The following is a 20,875-nucleotide window of genomic DNA, read 5'->3' on the forward strand; positions in this document are numbered from 1 at the left end:
TTGACAGTGCTGAAATATTTTGTCCACGCTACTTGTCTATATGGGTTACCCTCCAGAGTAAGATCAGACCACGGTGGGGAAAACACTCTGGTTGCTCTTCTAATGAATCTTCTCCAAGGACAAGAACATGCAAGTCACATAACAGGCCAATCTGTGCACAACCAACGTATCGAACGACTTTGGAGAGACGTTTTCCATCAGGTTGTGCACTACTTTTACATGCTTTTCTATTCTTTTGAAGATGAACAAATATTGAACCCGGATGACAACGTTCACAAAATGGCACTACAAATTGTGTACAAGCCAGAAATTCAGAAAAGACTGGATATATTCAGACATGGCTGGAACAACCACAGGTTGAGAACTGCAAACAATCGGACGCCAACACAAATTTGGATGGAAGGCATGCTTTCAAACATCCATCAGCAATCAACAGCTCTCAACAATGTATTTGGAGAAGACCCTTATAATCAAGAAAATTTGGAAACTGGCTTGGCAAGACATGGCATACATCTCAACCAGTTGCAAGCCAACAGTGAAGACCTTGAACGAAGAGTGACTGTGTCACAACCAGTTAACAACCTGAGCCCTGAGCAACATCAAGAGGTTCAAAACTTAATACATGGAACAACAGACTTAAAGGAGAAATATCTGGTGTGTGCTAGAGCGATTGAAAACATTCAACGCTCAACAAATTAATCCACAATGGCTACACCTTCCCAAACCCCAATGAGTCTCCTATTGACTGGCAGAGCATGTCATGTAGGTCGTTCTCCTCAGTAATACCTCTTGGGAGGTACAGGCACATCATGCATGTTGATGCGTAAGGAAGACGACGTATGCCCTCAGCCTGTTCATAAAAATCAATGGCCAGTTTGTCGCGAAAGCCCAGGACAGGAACCTCATCAGCTCCAGTTATGAAGATGAGAAGGTCTTCAAAGGACATTTCTGTCATTTTGTCTGCCGTGAAAAAAAGAAGGAAATTGAAAGTAAAATCTGCAATTGTTTTTAAAGTGAAACATCAATTCTGGACTTTATATACTGTATTTCAGCTTGGCCTTGTGTAGCAAATTTAGGGTACGTGAACATAAATACACAAAAACACAAAAATAACAATACCATTACAATTTCTAACTGCCCCTTGTTCTGGTATTTACATTGTTCTCAAATGTAAAACATACAACAATAACACTTTCCGGTCAATCAAAGTAGTGTACATTTTAGTGTGCCACTTTGTTTGTGTATGGAGTTCAATTTCATAAATTGTGCTAGAAATGCTTAATTAAAATACCTTCGATCATATTCAGAACCATTTCCCAGCTGTAGATGGTGTCCTCCTCCGCCTGCCGATGGTTGGTTCCTCTGCTGCTATAATTATAGGTGAGGATGTCTTTGAAGGCTGCCTTTGACATAGGTTCGTGCATGTTTGTGAACAAGGGCAAGAAGGCAATCCAGTTTTGCTTGACAAGGTCCCACAACTTTCCGAATGCGTTCATTCCCTCTGTGAACTGGTGTATCATCTTGGCTGTTCTATAATGCAACAGAAAGAAAACATGCAGTATAAATGAGTATATATTGTCAACCATGAAACATGTTTACATTTTGTATAGTTAAATTTTTTTAACATGTCAAAATACAAGTTACAAAGGGCTGGGTTAGATTGATATCTACTCCATAGTTACAACACTTTGTAAATTCCCGTTTGATAGTGACACTGTTTCGTAGCAGTTAGAAGTAAAATTCTTATTTTACCTGAGAAAGATGTAATGCTTTACCACATATGCATAGATTTTTGTTACATCTTCTACTTTGGCACTAAATATTCCTGGGATGCCGCACTCAGCAATCCAGTCCCCCATCTCATGTTGGAGTGTTGTCAGGTCCTCAGTGGTCTGACACTCTTGAATCTTAGAGAGAAACATGAGTGGGAACAATGCAGCTTGGTCTCAGATTGACCTTTACAAAAAAGTAATATTTCATAGAAATGAACATATCATCTGGTACCAGTTTGATTCTTTACCAATTCCTGTGCAGTAATCCCTTGTTTTTTTTTTTTTTTGCCATCAATCTTGACCAGAACCACCGCAATAAGTGAGAAACGACTAGGTATAGGTTACCTTTCTTTTATAATTATTTTTAATTTTGGGGAGTTTTATAACTCTAGTATGCGTGGCGACCGCCTCAATATGGTTCCCAACTTTCTAAATACTTGTTTGACAACAAATGTAACTTTAAAAATGAAAAATGGAAATACCAAACCTGCAGGATGAAACAGGTGATCTACAAGTCAACGTTGTGCTGCCGGACAATTACAACAGAACATTCGGTTATAACTATGTTAAAGTTTTAATTTTTATCCTAAATTTGGCTTACCTTACTTAACTAGTATCCCACGTTGTAAGGCCCTTGTTGATGTTACTGTAGTAAACAAAAGTTAAGCCATGAATACTTTTGGCGACGAAGTGCACTGTCGTTGGAAATCATGGCTCATTTTTTGCTTCTCACAATAACATCAACAAGGACCTTTGAATAAAATGCAACTCAGGATTCTAGTTAAGGTAAGCTGTTTTGAAATGTACTTTACCAAACTCTTTAAAGCTTTATTTGCCGATGTTTTGTCACACTTGCCGTCCTGAGGGAGCCGTGCTTGTCGGGTGGACAAGACTGGCAGGATACAACAAGAGAAGATACTGAGTCATCGGAGCCAGTAAGTTCACGGGATAAATCCTATCATGATTTCGTTAGTCGTTCTCGCACCGGGAACCAATCACACGCCTTTATGTGATTGCCTGTGGGTATGTCCGAACCCTCCCATTCAACTCATCTCTTTGAAAAAATTGTCTTTCTGCATTATGGCAGCTTATATGGCTGTAATTTTTCTGTTCTTTTTTAAATGAATATTTTGAAAAAAATCCACAAAAAACTTAAGCTGCAATAATTGATGCGTGAAATGGTGGGGGGGTAGTGTACATGTTCATATGATAATATTTAAGTACCCTCTTGACTTTGCTTTGCACTTCTGGGTCCGGCAGCAAATGCCAGTTGAACTGGTCCAGTGGTGGGTCTTGCCCGCACATCAACTGGAAGAGGCAAGGATCCAGGGCCCTGATGCATGGACCACCATGAGCAACTGACCAAGCAATTAGGTTGCCACCTCTGAAATATTTTTGCTGGTCTAGAGCAGTTTGGTCATAAGTTAGAAAGACCTGACCAGCCTTTCCCTCGAAAATTCCAAGAGAGGTCTGAACCTCTAACATCAGCAGTCTATGACAAAAATAAAAAAGAAAGAGTTTAAAAAATTCATTCATCTTCAGAATCGTGGTAGATGGGATACACCTTGAACCAGTCGCCAGCCAATCGTAGGGCACACAGAGAGGAACAACCATTCACACTCGCCATCGGACCGACAGACAATTTCGGTCAGTTGACCTACCCTGCATGTATTTGTAATGTGGTAGAATACCAGGTGAAAACCCATGCAGACATGGAGAGAACATGCAAACAAGGAAGGCCAGAACCAGAATTTTACCCTACATCTCAGAACGATGAGGCAAGATATCCGACAATATATAATACTGAGCAGTTCACCAGAATACATGTATAATGACGAGTGGCATTCATACCTGAAAAACTCCCGCTGTGGTCCCCCCATATCATCTGCATCTTCTCCTACAAACTCAATGTGTGGTGAATGGGTCCAACAGAAAGTCACTCTGGAGAATGCTTTAATGGCACTCTCCAGAAGCTTACGCCTTCTGATACAAATGGTGGATACCAGATTGCCTGAAATGTGATCCTCGTGAAAAGTCTTCAAAATAGTGGCAAGATCCACTTCTTCCTAATATATATTATAAGAACAATACATTAGAAATTAATGGGAGAAAGTTGCAAAATCATTCCTTCCACTTAGGAGTATTTAACAATGCACAGTCAGAAACAACCCATGAAAATTTTTTTTTACCATAGTTCTGTTTAAAAAAAGTTATAACTTACTGATGGAGGATTGTCATTTTCAAAAGGAACTGCAATGAGGCCCTCATCTTCCCCATCTTCCCCAGAATCATTAATGAAAAAGTCATTAACAGGAGTCCTAAGAATCAGATTACGCAGGTCATAATTACGCACAGGAATCCTGGAATCCAAAACCATTTGCATAATACAGGTTATGCATTTTGATTTATCTACAGCTGTATTGTGATTTAATTCATGCATGTGTAGCTTCTTAATTTCTTGTTTATTCAAATTAGCATGTGTATATAGTAATATTGACCAGTCATTTGTTTTCTGTATTTTTCATAAGAGAGTGACATTAAGCTATCTGTCAATATACACGGCACAGCACAAGTGTTGAGGACAAAATAGTCATTGAATAGAATTCAGTGTCACACATGATTCATGTTTGCAGTCCTACAAAATACCTGTTCATTGGTTCCAAACATGTTCCTCTGTAAAAGACCTTGAAAAGTACAAATAATGCATGATAATGTGTTCAAACTATAATGGCAAAATTACGGATTATTTATCATGATCATGTAGAGATTTACCTCTGGGGTCCCGGCATTCACCCACTGTGCAGAATCCAAACTTGACTCTAAACTTGACTCCTGTTTGCAAGAGTTTAGACCTTCTTATATCCAGCTGTCTTTTATTGAGGGTGCACTGAAAGGGCAACTTCTAAACTCCAATTATTAACATTTCTTATCACAATTGTCTTCAGTCTGAATTATCAATTACATATGAAATACATTATAGTTTACAATTACTTACAGGTAAAGCGTTCAAGCCGGTCCTTGGTGAGCTTCCATCAATTTCCATCTATGAAGACAAAGCCATGGCATTGAGGGGCAAAGACTGAGAACTTGCATCAGAATTGCTGTCAGATGTGACAAATGACAAGTGCGCTGCTACTGCAGGAGCAGTGAGCATAACCTGAGGGACTGCAGGTGATGCCAGAGATATGATATCTGATGATGCAGGGAATTGAGATGGAGTATTGGGTGAGACCTCAGGTCCGGTGGCTGTCGGTGTTGCAGAGGGAGAAGCCATCAGTGTTGTGGATGATGAAGAAGGAAAAGACTGTGAAATGCTGTTATGTTCAGTTGGCTGGGATGTCTCTGATCCAGCAGGAGTACTTTCAGATTCAGTGATCTAAATTGACAAGACAACGGGTCTTATTAGTCTGTCGCGATGGTAATATCCCAAAAGAATCAATTGATCAATACAAAGACAAAGACAAACCTCTAATGGCAGTGTAATGTGAGTCTGGGGAAGAATATATAATCTGCTTCTGCCAACTGCTTTCTTGAGGTCCTTTAAGGTATTTGCCTGAATTTTAGTCAGAAGCCTTGACTTATCAGCTCTTGCCAGATGAAAACCAATAACATTTAGGCTAACTGATGGGTAGCTTTGGCAGATGAAGTTATTAAATTCTGGGAGAGTCCATGAAATTACAGCATAACATTTCGGGGAGTCTGCCCTTTGCAGATCATGACTTGGAATCCCTGGAAAATAATAACAATAAAATGAAACAATTTTACATCAGTCCTGGTTATATAAAAAAAATAAAATATATATATATATATATATATATATTTATATAATATATATATATAATATGTATATATAATATATATATATATAATATATATATATATATAATATATATATATATAATGTATATATATAATATATATATATAATATATATATATTAAATATATATAATATATATATATATATATATATGTGATTACGGGACCACTACACCATCAGCGACCCCGAATCAATAACAATAACACATTGATTTTCCATGTAAATTAAAACAAAGCCAACAACAAAAACATTACAATATGAATAAATCTTTGAAAATATGTAGTGTGGACATTACCTAAACCAATTCTGGTCAATTTACAGCATTCTGAATGAGGTGGAAGGGCAAGTAGGTCAGGATTTGGCAACAGAAAGAGCCTTACTCTCCAGACTCCATTTGTCCCAGTGGCACGTGCTTGTGTTTCTGCATAAACAGAATATTTTATTGACATACAACTATCAGTAGTCCCTTCAGCAAATTGTGTATTCTAAAGCTAATGCTTCGGACAGTTGGGCAGACAAACAACTTTCCCTTTTTCTTTCTCACTCATACGCACACCGTGCTAATTCATAGGCCGATCATAAAAACTCGCATTTCATATTTTAATCATAATAACGCGGATTGAAAGGTTTACAATAACTAATTACTATAGCCAATTAGCTATGTCTAAAAGTTAGCTTACCTGTCGTCGTGCGAGCTCGTCTTCTCCGAAAATTATTCCTTGTCGCTCGCAATAAGTTGTCGTCCATCTGCACTGCCAGTTCCCTTCTTGCTACATCAAGGGCGTTCCAGACGCGATTAATAACATCGTTGAAACCACTTTCTGTGTTAGTTTCCGTAGAAGTCATGCTCATGTTCGCAGATGCCCCGCCAAATAATAGAGATGTCGACTCAATGCTGCCTACGCGATGTCGACTCACGCACACACACGTACTGGTCTATTCTATTCTATTCTATTCTATTCCATTCATCTATCTATCTATCTAGTATCACATCGCTGAAATATTAGGATATAGTATATGGTGAATGGATTTGATGTGATGTAATATTAAATAACTTAATATTTACTACACAGAAAGTATTGTACATGTTTTCTCTTTTATATAATTACATACCTATTTTTACACCAGCCTGTATATGGAGAGGGAGAGAGAGTAAGATTAATCATAAGTATGAAATGTTTTTATACAATCATTCTTTTCATAACTGGCATTACGGGCTGGGCTCTTAAGGGTTAAAGCGTCAAGAGATCTCATCAAGATATTGACCAATCAAAGTACTTGTCCCGCCTGCTTCATTTGAATGCAGTTCACTAGTGAACATGTTGGTGTATGAGTGACTTTAGAGACAACAATGGTCACATATTTCATTTTACATGTCATCTAGTAAGGTCCAAATGTCCACTAGTGACACTAGTTAAGCTTTTTCCTGGCCTTACTCGCTGACTTGTCAGATTCTCAAATTGCTCAATAGTTCACTAGTAAGGCATAAAATGTCCACTAGTCACACTGGTTGAGATCTTGCCAACCTTACTAGCTGACTAGTGAGGTTCAAAATGTGAACTAGTTTACAAGTAAATACAAAGATAGCCACTAGTTACACTAGTTGGTCTAATTTTTACCCCACTTGTTAACTTGTGAAACACATGTTTTCATTCTAGTGAACTAGTTGAGTCCACAATGAGTCACTAGTTAACGAGTGACACTGATGTTTATTTGACTAGATAACAAGTAGAAGGAATTTTGTCTCACTTGTCAGACACAGAAAAGAACTTGTGCAAGATTTGACTGAACATGTTTGAATTTTCTCCTACATGTTGGCCTTTTATTTTTACTTGTTAAATGTTATGCATCATGAGTGAGGCACTGTGCACAACTCGCACAACAAATATCTAACATGTGGGGATTTTTGGAGTACTAGCTAATGTTTTTTGCATACTAGCAGGCATTTATATCATACTAGTTAACCAAAATTGCTTACTAGTTGATATGTGGGCACAACTTGTGAACTTGTATAGTGTTGTAATTGGGAAACAAATCAACTACTCAAATTTGATGATTTCACTAGTTTACTTGTTGTGCGCACATGTCACCTGGTGCGCAATTTTGTCAAACATGCTCAGTCAAAGTCTGTACAAGTTCAGAATTGAGCCTGACAAGTGAGACAAAATGTCATCCACTTGTGAACTAGTGATGTGAAAATAATTGTCACTAGTTTGCTAGTGACTCACTTTGAACCCAAATACTTTACTAGTTAGAATACATGTGGTTTACTAGTTAACAAGAGAGGTCAAAATGAGCACAACTAGTGTAACTAGTGGATATCTCAGCATGTACTTGTTCACTAGTTAATATTTTGAGCCTCTCTAGTTAACTTGTAAGGCCAAAATAGATTGCAAGTATTTCACTAGTTTGGCTTTATGCATTCACTAGTCAACATGTACCCCATAAGAGGCAGCTGCTAGTACACTAGCTTCAGTTCCCCAGGACCACTTGTCAACTAGTGTAAAACATGCACTAATAAAGTGGGTGGGACAATGACAAAAGCTGAATTCTGATTAGTGCATTTAACTGTAGAGCCAATAGGAATCTTGGATGCACACATCTGCCCCACCTTCTCATTAGTTTTTTGTGTAACTAGTTGACTAGTGAGCAGTTTGGCATCCACTCGTTCAACTAGTAAACATTTTGGACCTCACTAGTTGAACTAGTTCAGTCAAAATTTCTCACTAGTGCAACTAGTGGAAATTTGGAGTATCACTAGTTGACAAGTAACATTTTTGAAAGTTACTAGTTAAATATCAAGGCTTAAAGGGCTTTCACAAGTGAACTAGTAAGTATTTTTGCCGTTACTAGTTAACTAGTGTGTATTTTCGCTCTCACTAGTGAACTAGTGTAGGAAATCATATGTCACTAGTTAACATGTTGGAATAATCCACGTTTTACTAGTTACATGTTGCTGAAAATGAGTCACTTGTCAGAGTTTCTGTGCAACTAGTACGACAGAGGGCATCACTAGTGTAGCTGAATGTATAACTAGTGCTGGAAAAGACCGTACTAGTGAAACACACAAATGTGTGATATCAAGGATATGGAATAAATGCTCAAACGGCTTGCCATAACTGGTGGCCAGACACTTCCTTCTCCTTGACCGACACCCACCCTTGCTGGTGGCTCCCATCTACAGCAACCCTGACATCGCCGTTCTTCCTTTCTGTCCGTTAATTTATGTGACATGAGTCGGTGATTTGGAACCATTAAATCAGGGTTGGGCAACTCAAGTCCTTGAGGGCCACTAGCTTGCATGTTTTAGATGTTTGCCTCGCTCTCTTCCATACCTGATCCAAATGATCAGGATTGTTATCGGGTTCGTGCAGAGTTTGCCATTAATCTGACCATTTGAATCAGCTGTGTTTCTGGAGGGAAACATCAAAACAAAACATAAGTTTCCCACCCCTGCATTAGATCTTGTGAATATTTGTTAGAATGACTTTGTGTTTTTGTCAGGGTTAATAAGAGGTTGCCAAAGGTTGCAAAGATGTTCGCAGATAGTTTTTAGTTGTTCAATTTTTTCTTTGTCACAACACAGCTGCATGATAAAGTGGACATTTCGAGACCACTCTATCACGTATTGCCTCAACCCCCATCCTCGATCATTTGTGATCCTCGCCCATAACCCGATCGCCCAGTCGGCTTATTAAAAAAAATACAATACAATCATTCAGAGAGTTTGATGCACGCTGTTCACATATTTATGAATACAACACGTCACATTCAATCAGTTCCTGCAACGCCACTTAGACATGCTCTGGGGAGGCGTTTCAAGGTTTCAAGCTACTTTCTGTCACAATATTGTCACTCCCCCCGGTGCCACTCCAAGAAGCTAGCCAGTTTGGCGGAGACCACCTTGCCAAATTGGCAAATACTGTGAGCCTTGTGCTGATCCCAAAATCAGTATCAGCCATCATGTCATCATAGTGCATCTGCGCTATCTATGAAATTGGAGCCCATGTCCTTGAGTGTTCTGGCCTCTAAAAACCCAGATCATCAACAGATCCATTTGAATTATGTCCATAAAACATATCTTAGTCCAGGTAATAGCTATTTTATGAGGCGTGTACCGTTTCCGATCAGTACTCTTTTCCTCAAATGATAAGTACTTATGCATGTTCTGGTCGTATAAAGATATAAAACTATTTTGGACTGTGCTTCTTTAAGTTTTGTTTAGTCTGTCCCATGCTCCCGATACTCTAAAGAATTCAACAAATTTGAAAATATTTTTTTCTTGATGGTCATCACAGTTACCAAAGGTTGCGAACTTTATGCTGTAAGTCTCCACAAAGGGCTCAATGGATTCACACTTACAGGTATGCTGAATTTATCAAGATGGAGTTAACAAGGGTGAACATTCTTGAGCCTGGTCTGGCGAGCAATGTCAGCTAAAGACTGAGGGGATGCCGTAGCCATCATTACAAATCTCTGCTTTCCTGTGTACTAATGCTCAGTGTAATGCCATAAGTGCCCACTATGGGGCAGCAGTGTAGGAGACTAGGGATGAATGGTGTACTGGAGAGGAGAAGAAGGTGTTGTAAAGAGTGCCGCAGTAAAAATCGAACTACTGAGTGTCACATCGAAGCCTCCTGTGTCTTTTATAAATCTACAACAAATACAACATTTTGTACCTATTTATTTGACAATATTTCAATATAAATGTTTGTCTCAGCGTACAATGTCAAGAGATTCATGGTCAAGTGATGGGATGTTAGCTATGGAGTTCATTACTAATTATTTATTGATCTTATTTTATTTTCAGACCGTTTTCAAGCTCTCTTGTGATCGCCACATAGAAAATACAAAGTTCTTTATATTTGTTTCTCCACATTGAAGATTAGGACAGCATGGGAAAGTGTGGTCTGTCCTCCTTCATTTTAGATATGTGATGAAGGATCTCTCTCTATCTCTCTCTCTCTCTTTCTCTCTCCCCCCCCCCCCCCCCCCCTCTCTCTCGCACACATGCACACACATAGGCAAGAGTTGATCACTGGCAGCACGCCACCTAAATTCACCACTGTGCCAAAATAATGTTTGCAATACATTTGCGGGGATTCTCCATGAGGCTGTATCGTCCACTCGTGTGCTTGTTATCTCGATATCAGGGCAGCGTGTTGCTGCTACTTTGACAGATCGTGACTTTGCATTCATTTCCAGCGCCGCTCTCCTGTCTTGTATCCTCTTTCCTTCTACACACATTAAAGGGAGAAATCTGCCCTGTTGCTACAATTCTGCAATGCTGAGCAGCAGTGTCCAAAAGAGAGACAGGGAGGCGTGCTTGGCATCGTTTCCCACACAATGGAAAAAATGGACTGTGTCAGCATCCAAACCTAGCTTTGCTTATGAGTTAACTAAATACACCCTCCACATTCACCGCCCCGCTTGCATGGTGACAACTATTAACTTAAGGGAAGTGAGCCTTGCAATAAAAGTGTCTCCACACCACTTGGCGTATTACCTTGACCCCCTTCAAGTGCTTCAAGAAGTGGAGTGTTAGCAAATTTCAGACGACAATGCTCATCCTGATTCATACCTAGTAACGAATCGAATATGGAAGTTGTTTTGTGGCTCTGGAAGGGAAATGAGACTTCCTGAGAACTAATTAAGAGAATTCGAAACAGTATAATGCTCATCTCATCACAAATCGACAATCTCTTATTGAATGCCCCTTCTGCAGTTCTTTTCTTTATTGACTGCCCTCTTTCTCGTGGCTGTTTTTTTTCAAACAGCCCAAACACCTCCAGAGAAGATAATGAGCTCTGTCAAAACCTTGCCTTTTTTTCCAGCCAGAAAGAAGCAAGCTTTGTTACCCCCCTCCTCACTTTGTTATAATCAACAGTGGAGTGTCCCATATTCCTGCTGCTGAGCAGAACAGGCCCGCAGAGACAGCTAAGACTGCCGCTCATAACCTATAACTCAGAGCTCAACCCCAGAAGAAGAACACGCTTGCCTTTGAAGCTTTTCATCACTATGGTAATCAGCTGATCACAGGGTGTTGTGCCAATTCCTCCAGATGCAAATATTCGATTCACATGCAAAGTCTCTTTATTAGAAACCTCTCTACTAACGTGCATCTGCCGTTCAGGATTACAATCTAACCCCTTTCAATGGAAAATGGATGGCCTGCTACATTGAATTTTACTATACATATAAAGGAGCTGATTTTGTGGTAAAAGTCTGTTGAATTAAGTTTACAAATGTATCTTACTTGTGTGCAACTAACAGCGGAGCGGCTTTTTATTCAGTTGGGCCATATTTGTTTTTATACTTTACCAAACCCGTTTGCGGGCCTAGTACGGCCCGCAGGCCGTATGTTTGACACCACTGGTTTAGCGTTTAAACAAAACACCTGTCTTTAATTTATAATCAGAATTGTCCAGTCTAACTTTCTGTTGCATAATAGATTTCTCTTCTGGTCCCACCTTCTGACAAGGTCTCCGAATGTAGAAACTCTAGCGTCATTGGTTGCCGTAAGACTTAAACGACTGAAATTTGCAGTCAGTCGACGGATGCTTGACCTAAGTCTCACCAAGATATTTTATTGAGAGATCATCAAACTGTTATTTAACATGACTTTTCATTTTCGTCTCACGTACTACGCTACAGTTGGTTGCCCCCACTAGATTAAAGGTGTGATTCGATCAAAAAGAGAGCTTGTATCAACATGCCTTATACCAGCTGCATCACGCTGCACCCGTGCACAGCGTATTCCATCAGTCTTTCAACTATTTATTGGCAGAATGTCGACATAAATTTGACTGACAGACGTTGGAGCCCAATGAAATATTCATTTTATATTCTCTGTCTGGTCATGTAGAAGTGAGAGGCAGGGTCCTGTCTCGCTGGCTACAAAATGTTGAGGGTCATACATTATCCAGCAGATACTGTTGCTGGAATACTGAGCAGAGGGGATATTGATAGCATTGACGTGATGCAGTGAGGACAAATGACGAGAAAGTCACATTGAAACGCTGGCGACTGGGTTATCAAATAGAATCATGCTGTATTCATTATTGAGGAAAACCATTTGTATATATAGAAAGGAACTTAATAACCAGCCATTACATTTTGCTGCTTACCATATTTCATATTGATTTTGGTCATAAAAACATTGCGGTCTAACAGCGACTCATGCCGAGGTGGGAGAGAAAAGGTGATAAATTTGCAAATTCCCACCGAGTCTTCCCACAAAGTGACAGCACTGTAACTGCACTTGGATGATTCACCAAGGTTACTTTGTGGTTTGATGCTTTCTATTTAAAATGCATCGGAAAGTAAATAAATTATGTACATGCGCCCGCGTGGCGTGCCGCGGTACACGGGAAAACGCTGTTGCTTGTAATTATGCGGGCAGATATACATAGGAATTGGACAAGCGATGGCGGCATTCCATAAATCACATCAGTTTGCAAAACGTGTGGCTGTAACAACAACACATGCCTACACTTTATGGCACTGCATTCTGTTCTCACAACGAGGGTATTGAGAGCAGATCATATTGTTGAAGTATATGTAAATAGGTGATTCATTGATTTTCTTGAGAGGTCACCGGGTCATAAACTACAGCATGAGTATTCCAGATCTCTCTCTCTCTCTCTCTCGCTCTCTCTCTCTCTCTCTCTCTCTCTCACTCTCTCTCTCTCTCTCTTTCAATATTGCTTTTCTGTTTTGTCTTTTTTCCCCTCCACTGTTTTAATTCCATTATGATGCTGCAGAAAGATAAGCACCCTCTTTGGAAGGGCCAAAAGACCACCAACAAGGAAATCAATATGGCCATTTCCCACACAGCAGCTCTGTGACTGAACCAACAATCAACAAGATTAGCCAATCAGCATTTAGTAATCATTACTTTTTAAATTCTTTTAAATGACCGCAAGAACTATTGTATAATCAAACAACGTGTTTGGAGGTTTTGGAATATCTAAAATATGTATGTTGAGGAGCTAATATACTTCATATTTGGTGATTTTAAATTAATTCCAAGATATTATTGAAGTAAATATCCATGACAATCGTTCCAAAAAATATTAGTTGACAGATGTGATTAATTAATTAAAAAAAAAAAATAATCACTTGAGAACACTTCCGCCTGAACTCAGCTGCGATAGGCGCAAACTCCCGTAAAACTGAACAGGATGAGTGGTACAGAAAATGGATGGATGAAAATTAATGGAAGCAGGCTCTTGCATGATATTATCTTCATTTTCTTCTTGTAATAGTCTTTGACTTTTGCACCCAGGGCAGCCTTGCATGCTTTAGAGACTCATATTATTTTATTATTCATTCCAGTTTTATAATGAGAGCCATTTTTTTCAGCATGCCCAAAGGCATACTTGTTCGGATAGTATAGTTAATCACTTGGTGAAATATTAAATAGGTTTTTAAGTCTAATTTGGTACCATCTGATATCTCACTGACAGGATTTATTTTATTGTTTTCATTTTTTTCAAATTTGTCTTTTTTTTAAATGACTCCTGTGAGAGTGACTTCAGTGAGATTTTGCAGAGTAGTTTGTTGACCACCACAGAGTTTATTTCATTGTTTATTTTTAATCCAAACATAATCATTTGCATCCCATTGGCAATACCATTTCTACAAGTCAACGGTATGTGCCATTTTTTCCACCACACGATTTTTGCATAATCAATTCATTGCATTTATAATCCTTTAAGGTGTGTCACCTTTAACCTTGCAGTCTTACAATATTATGCTAATTGTGCCCATAAGAATATAATGGAAAATAATGACAGGTTCTGACCAGGAATTTTATAGCAGTCTACAAATTATTAACCCCATATAATATAATGTTCACACTGTGATTATTGACAAACTGTAATGGTAGCAATGTGTTAGGTAATACACGTTCAAAATAAAGATACATGCCGACAGTAATGCTCTAATATGATATTGGAAGAACATGACACAACTAAAGGCTCAATGAAAATTAACACAATATTTGTGTTTACCATTATGCCGTCATTTTCTTCCTTCTCTACTGAGCACATCTACATAAATCATTTGTATTTTCATCTTTTTTTTTTTTTTTTTTTGTAAAACCAAACACTCCAAACAACCAAAAAGGGTTGTGAGAACATTTCCCTTATTGATATTATTATTTACGTACGTTGTTGTTCAATTTTATTTTTGTATGCAACACACACACACAGAAGGCGATCTACTTTATCTACACCTTATATGATTAACCTGTAGAGGTATTCTTGCAGTTCCTTGTAAACATACTTTGCAATTTAAACTGTTACAGGCCATGAATAAAGTTGGCTGTGTTCACACCCACATCGGCGCAAAAAGACTTTTTTGGAGCGCCTGCTTGCACGTGTCTGTGAACATACCAAAACCTAGTCCAGCCGACAGCTGCGCAGATGCAGACCGCAATTCAGGCCCGATTTGCTCTGGGCATGAAAATAGAGCCTATTGTGTTTCAATTCAAATCACGGCTAAAAATAGGGACACAGATGTCAACCACATTCATATAATATTAAAGAAGGTGAGCCATTGACTGCTTTGCTGTGGGGCACAACTATTAGAAATAGTGTGGCAGCACTGACAAGGAGATGTGAAAAGAGTCTTGCTCCAAGCATTGCCCAAATCTTAATGAGCGACTTGGTGGCAGCAGTTGTTAATTGTCATTTTATCAGCAACATGTCCTGAGTTGTTCATGTCATTAGCTTGACATCCTCTCACAATGTGAGAGCATCGTTATCATCATCTCACCACTTATTTTCATTGATTGTACAGCTGCATTGAAAGGGCCCGAATGCAGCACACTTCACAAATATTCTCCAAGTTTAATGCACTTTGAATCGTTTCTATGCCACACGGCGATGAATGTAATATATCGGCTGCACAAGCGTTGCAATTTATTCCATTGGTTTGTATGAATTAATGATGTTCACTTTACCCCCAAGATGTGCTGTGACGACAGCAACGAACAAGTTAAAAGCTCCAAAGCAGAGGTATTTTTAAAGCCGCCGCTGTTCTGTCTTGCTCTGCTCTGTCTATCTCCAGCTTCAACTCCCCAATGCATGTTCCACAGCAGAGTGGCAAGCAACCTCCTTTACTTTCCGCTCTGAAGGCACGCAGGAAAGTTTTGCTCCAACAACAAGACCTCCCCAAGGATTTCCCTCCAGGGAGGAAGGCGAAGGGAAAGGACTGTCATTTTACCTGAAATGGTCGCACGCCCCCAAGCAAACATCCAACAGCACCGGAAATCAATGACACATGAATAAAAAGAGAAATGGAAATGCATTGGAACATGCATATGCACATGCTTACCCATGCGTGGCCGCACACACACAAGAAAAGGTTCAAGGGCACAGAATAGGAATGTTTTGCAAAAATGAAAACTTTAACTATGATTCATAAGCACAAAGGAGTAGTGGGGTCATGCTGGGTAATGAAATAGAGTAATAACTTTGCTATATTTTTTCTCCACCACTTTGGGATAAAGAAAAACGGCCCTGTGCATAACAATGGTGTTAGTCCTAATGAAATCATTTTTGTCATGGCTATTAGTAAGAGCAACACTTGACGGAGCCTTACTGCTTAGGGCAGGGGTGGGCAAACGTTTTGATTGGCGGACCAAAATGGGTTCTAAAATTTGTCAGAGGGGCCGGACCAGGAGCAGATGGATGTAGTGTTTTGGTCACCTCACCTTATCGGAGAAACTGATTTGAAATGAAAATGAACAAAAGTATTACAACAATATATATGTCTTTGAAAAAAGTATTTAGAAAATAAAACATGAACAAGATTTATTCATTTAATTTTTTTTCAAATTCAGCGGCCGGATTAAAAGGTTTAACAGGCCCCATGTGGCCCCGGGCCGTAGTTTGCCCACGCCTGGTTTAGGGTGAGCTGGAGCCTAGCCAAACTGCTTTTGGATGAGGGGTGGAGTAAAGGCCTCCTCCTCCTGGCAAAAACGTGCGCACGGGGACGTATTTGTGCAGGTGGATGCGCATATGCGGTGTGTGGCTCACGGGGTGCGGCGTGGAGCACACCAAATTCGGTCGAGGAAGGAGCGATGCAACGATTACTGCAATGACAGCACTTGCAATTGCTGACAAATGAGAGGGAGGCGCTGGCCGGCACTTCGAGTGAGAGAGTGAGTTGACATGTCATCCAAAAGATGCCACAAGTCGGGAGCAAGTAAGGAGGGAGGCGAGTGGGCGTTGCAGGTAAAGGCAAAACAAGTCGAAGCTAGATGAAAAGGAGTGGTAAAATGCCAACAATGACAGTGGTTATAAATAAACTTTTACCAATATATTGGTCAATGTATTTACAGTATACTGCTGCACTGTATTTGTATAGCCCATAATAAAAGTCCAGTGTTGACTGAGCCTTGACGGGTGACCAGTCTCGGAAGATAGGGTAAAGTGTCCATCTCCGATTCTTACTTTAACTAACTAACTTTTGCTAATTTACAGTTTTTTTTTTATTTATTTGAAAAATTATTGAAGTTTGCTACCACTATTTTGAGAGCTACTTTTGCTTCTTCAGCGGACGCAACGTGCCAAAAATTTGGAACCTCTCTCGGGCGCACAGCAAAAGCAGATTAAAAACAATGTCGGGCAATATCATTGCAGTCTGTGGGACTGTGAGGTGTACAACACAGCCAGATTAATTTACTGGCCGGGGCCGAGGAGCGGGCTTGGGAACCGGGGAGTGAAAAAGTTGACTGAAGCTGGGTCGGGTACAACTAGACTGGTCTCGGATGGCAACAGCCCCCTACATTCAACCTACAAAAAAATAAATTGACATTCACACCGTTGGTAAATTAAGAGTTTTTTTTTTGTGGGAATGTGTGACAAATCCGGGGTAGCCGTGAAATTGTTGTGTTACCTGATCGTAAAATATAGTTAAAACTGCATTGCTTTCTTGGATTTATATTTAACAAGAGACAACAGGTTGATAAAAACCGGACAAACTGCGTGGTCAGGAAGATGATGCTTGTCTCTGCCTGTGCAGTCATGACATTAAAAAAAAAAAAAAACAACCTCTCTATTCAGCCTCATCTTTCCAAATTAAGTACAAATTAACCCAGCCGTCGTGCTTCAAAACAAATCTCCCAATGAGTGGAGAACGTCAATCTGACTCATTAAAAACTCCTTCTGTGGATAGGCTTCGAGGGTGAAAGAGAGAAAGTGCGAAGAGGGAATGGCTTTGCCTCATCATTCCTCTGTACCTGCCATAAATCACCTTTATCCAATTATGATAAAGTCTGCAGCCAGATTATAAGCTCTTTTTTTTTTGCACAGCCCGGGTAAAACTCATTCTAAAAGACGTATCCTACAATGAATGAGAGGGGGATTTCATTTGAGCTTCACCGGGGCATGTCCTTTTAATTAATGGGGCTTGCTTGAGTGAGAGATCGGTGTGGGTATTTAAAATGTTAAATGTTCTTTCTGGTTCTCTCCCCTCTTGCTTCGCACACTCGCAGCACTGCTGACACACACACTCAGTGTATGTGTGTGCATGCTGTCATCCTCACGCTATATGACATCTGTGATTAATTTCGCCTCTGCTGAAAGCAGTGACTCAAGTGTGAATGTAGTATGTGTGCATGACCGAGACGTGACAGAACTACAATGATAGACTAATGCTTAATGTCATCTGCAATCTGGTATGTGCCCAATTTTTTTAAAACTCTTGCCAAAACACTAGCCACAACAATAGGTACATCTGTGAGATCCAATGCAAGAGGTGTTACTAAAATTGACTAAAACAATTATATAACAGTATTTACAATCATTATTTACATCTATTTGACGCAAACATTCGTGATATAAAGAAAATATAACATACAGTGTCGAGCAAGTCCATCACACGATATTAAGCTATCGTCTCTCTCCACCCAAATTGGAAGTAATTATATATTTATGTTAATATTTAAACCATAACCATATCCTTAAAGGTTTATATGCAAATAAATAGACATACATCAAATATTACACAGATTTATGTTGTCATGGCAAAAAATTGAAAGAAAAAAAAATCAACACGATATCGTGGTGATTAGTGAAAGCCCCATGTTCAAATTTTTTTCTGTCTGAGGTTGAGGAGCGCCTCCTCCACTCCGCTCGATGCAACCCCGGAGTATTCACCCCGTGAACTAACATACACGAGATATGCCAAGAGTTTCCCCGTCAGACTTCAGTGAAACGGGACTCCGTCAGTGACGGACAGAGAAGGTACTGACCCGGTTAGTGATGATTCCGGTGACGGATGAAAACCCACTTCCATCGGTGCTTAGTCCGTCAGTCTATTTGTGTGGCCATAATTTAATTTAATTTCCCTCTGGGCATGGATAAAATATTCACATAATAATATAAATAATGATAATAATATAAATAATATAAAAAAGTGTCAACTGAATGTCAAAAGCTTTGATTTGGAAAAAGTTTGATGGAACCAGCAGAAGTGACCTTACAATAAACATTGGATATTGCCGTCTGCAACAATATCTCAGGAAAAACATTTCTAATATAAAGCGATTTTCACTGCTGAGTCCCATCTTAGGAACAAAGCCCCAAAATTGTAAAATTACCATAACTGTAACTGTGATTTAAAGCTAAAAAAACAAAAAAGAGCAGAAAGGACGTAGGGAAAATCCCCGTCACATTGCAGATTGTTTAGCCTCTCGACCCTCTCAAATCCATTCCTCTCGTTTGCTCCACATCGCTCACCCCACCTCTTCCTCCCCCCTCTTGAAAACCGATGGTCCCTTGGGCTACCATTTGTGAAATCATCTCAGCCCTCACAGCTCTGCTCAACTGTCACATCGTATCTTGCACATGCAGACAGTCAGTGAGTGTTGGGTCTTTTTTTCCTACATCATAGACACAATGTCCACCGCCCATTGCGCACACATGCGACCTGCTCGTTACATATTCTACCATAAACCACTGGCAGTTTCCATCTTTAACTAGAATCACAAAGGCCTTAAATCTCAATATTATACACTGAGATTATCAGCCTGCTAAGCGAATTACAAGTATCCGTCATATATCATTTGACAGTGTAATTTATACCCGTCTACCTCATCTTCAATGTGAAATCCCATATTTTTACTAGTACTTCATAAATATATTCATATCCAATTTTCTTGACAAACCACATAAAGCAAGAGAAGCTCTGAAACATTTAATCATAAACCTTGGGGATCACTGTTTTTAATGGAAGGTAAAATTTAGGGCAGGATACAGAAGAATGAGCCTAGCTTGGGGAAAAAGAGAGTTTCATAAGAGCTGGCCAAATGCATTGTGAGAGTGCAGAGCAGGGACAAGAGGCCTGGTGGGATAAGGCTAAGTGGAAGATGACGGATAGAGAACGTTGGGGGGGGGGGGGGAATAACAATAGATAAAATGAAGAGAGAAATTATCGAAAGGAGAAACTTCAAAAAGTGCTCTCGTGCCATTCTTCATTCTGCCATCTGAAACTTTAGGTGTGAAACAGGTGTGTTGTTGTTTACGTCAAGTGAAGAATGACTTTTGGCAGTTAAAGGCCCATTGCAGAAGCCGAGAGACAACACTTTATGACAGAAGGATGGAGAGACTTCAAACGCAAGCTGTGGGCAGGAGTCTGTCAAATCAATAACACCTCAGTGTGCACCTCTGCCATATCTACTTTTTTGAGTGCATGCATGGAAGGCCTCCTCTCACGGCAAAATAAACTTTGGCAAAAGTTCAGTCACACTTTATTTGGTACTGTACACCTGCACACTCTATAACAGGGGTGGGCAAACTTTTTGATTGGCGGGCCACAATGGGTTGTAAAATTTGACAGAGGGGCCGGACCAAGTGCAGATGGATGGAGTGTTTTGGTAACCTCACCTCATCGGAGAAAACAAATACATTTAATTTGAAATGAAAATGAACAAAAGCATTACAACAACATATCTGTCTTTGACACACCCGAGTATTTAGAAAATTACAACATTAACAGGGTTTTTCATGTAATTTTATTCAAGTTTGGCGGGCCGGATTAACACGTATAACGGGGCGCATGAGGCCCCCGGGCCGTAGTTTGCCCATGGCTGCTCTTTGAGTATCTAAGAATAGAAACGTGTTTTGTTCACTTTAGTTAGAAAAATAGATGAGTTGTCACAATGGCGCCATTCCCGCTCCTCAAATGGTAAATGTCAGTCTATCTTAGCCTAAAAGCTTCTACACACCAATCAGCCGTCGTGGCCAACTGTCGCGTCGGCCTAGCTTCAATTT

This window comes from Idiotropiscis lumnitzeri, chromosome 7 (genome assembly GCF_059441095.1).
Source record: "Idiotropiscis lumnitzeri isolate Australia: NSW breed Sydney's pygmy pipehorse chromosome 7, RoL_Ilum_1.0, whole genome shotgun sequence".
Classification (NCBI taxonomy): domain Eukaryota; kingdom Metazoa; phylum Chordata; class Actinopteri; order Syngnathiformes; family Syngnathidae; genus Idiotropiscis; species Idiotropiscis lumnitzeri.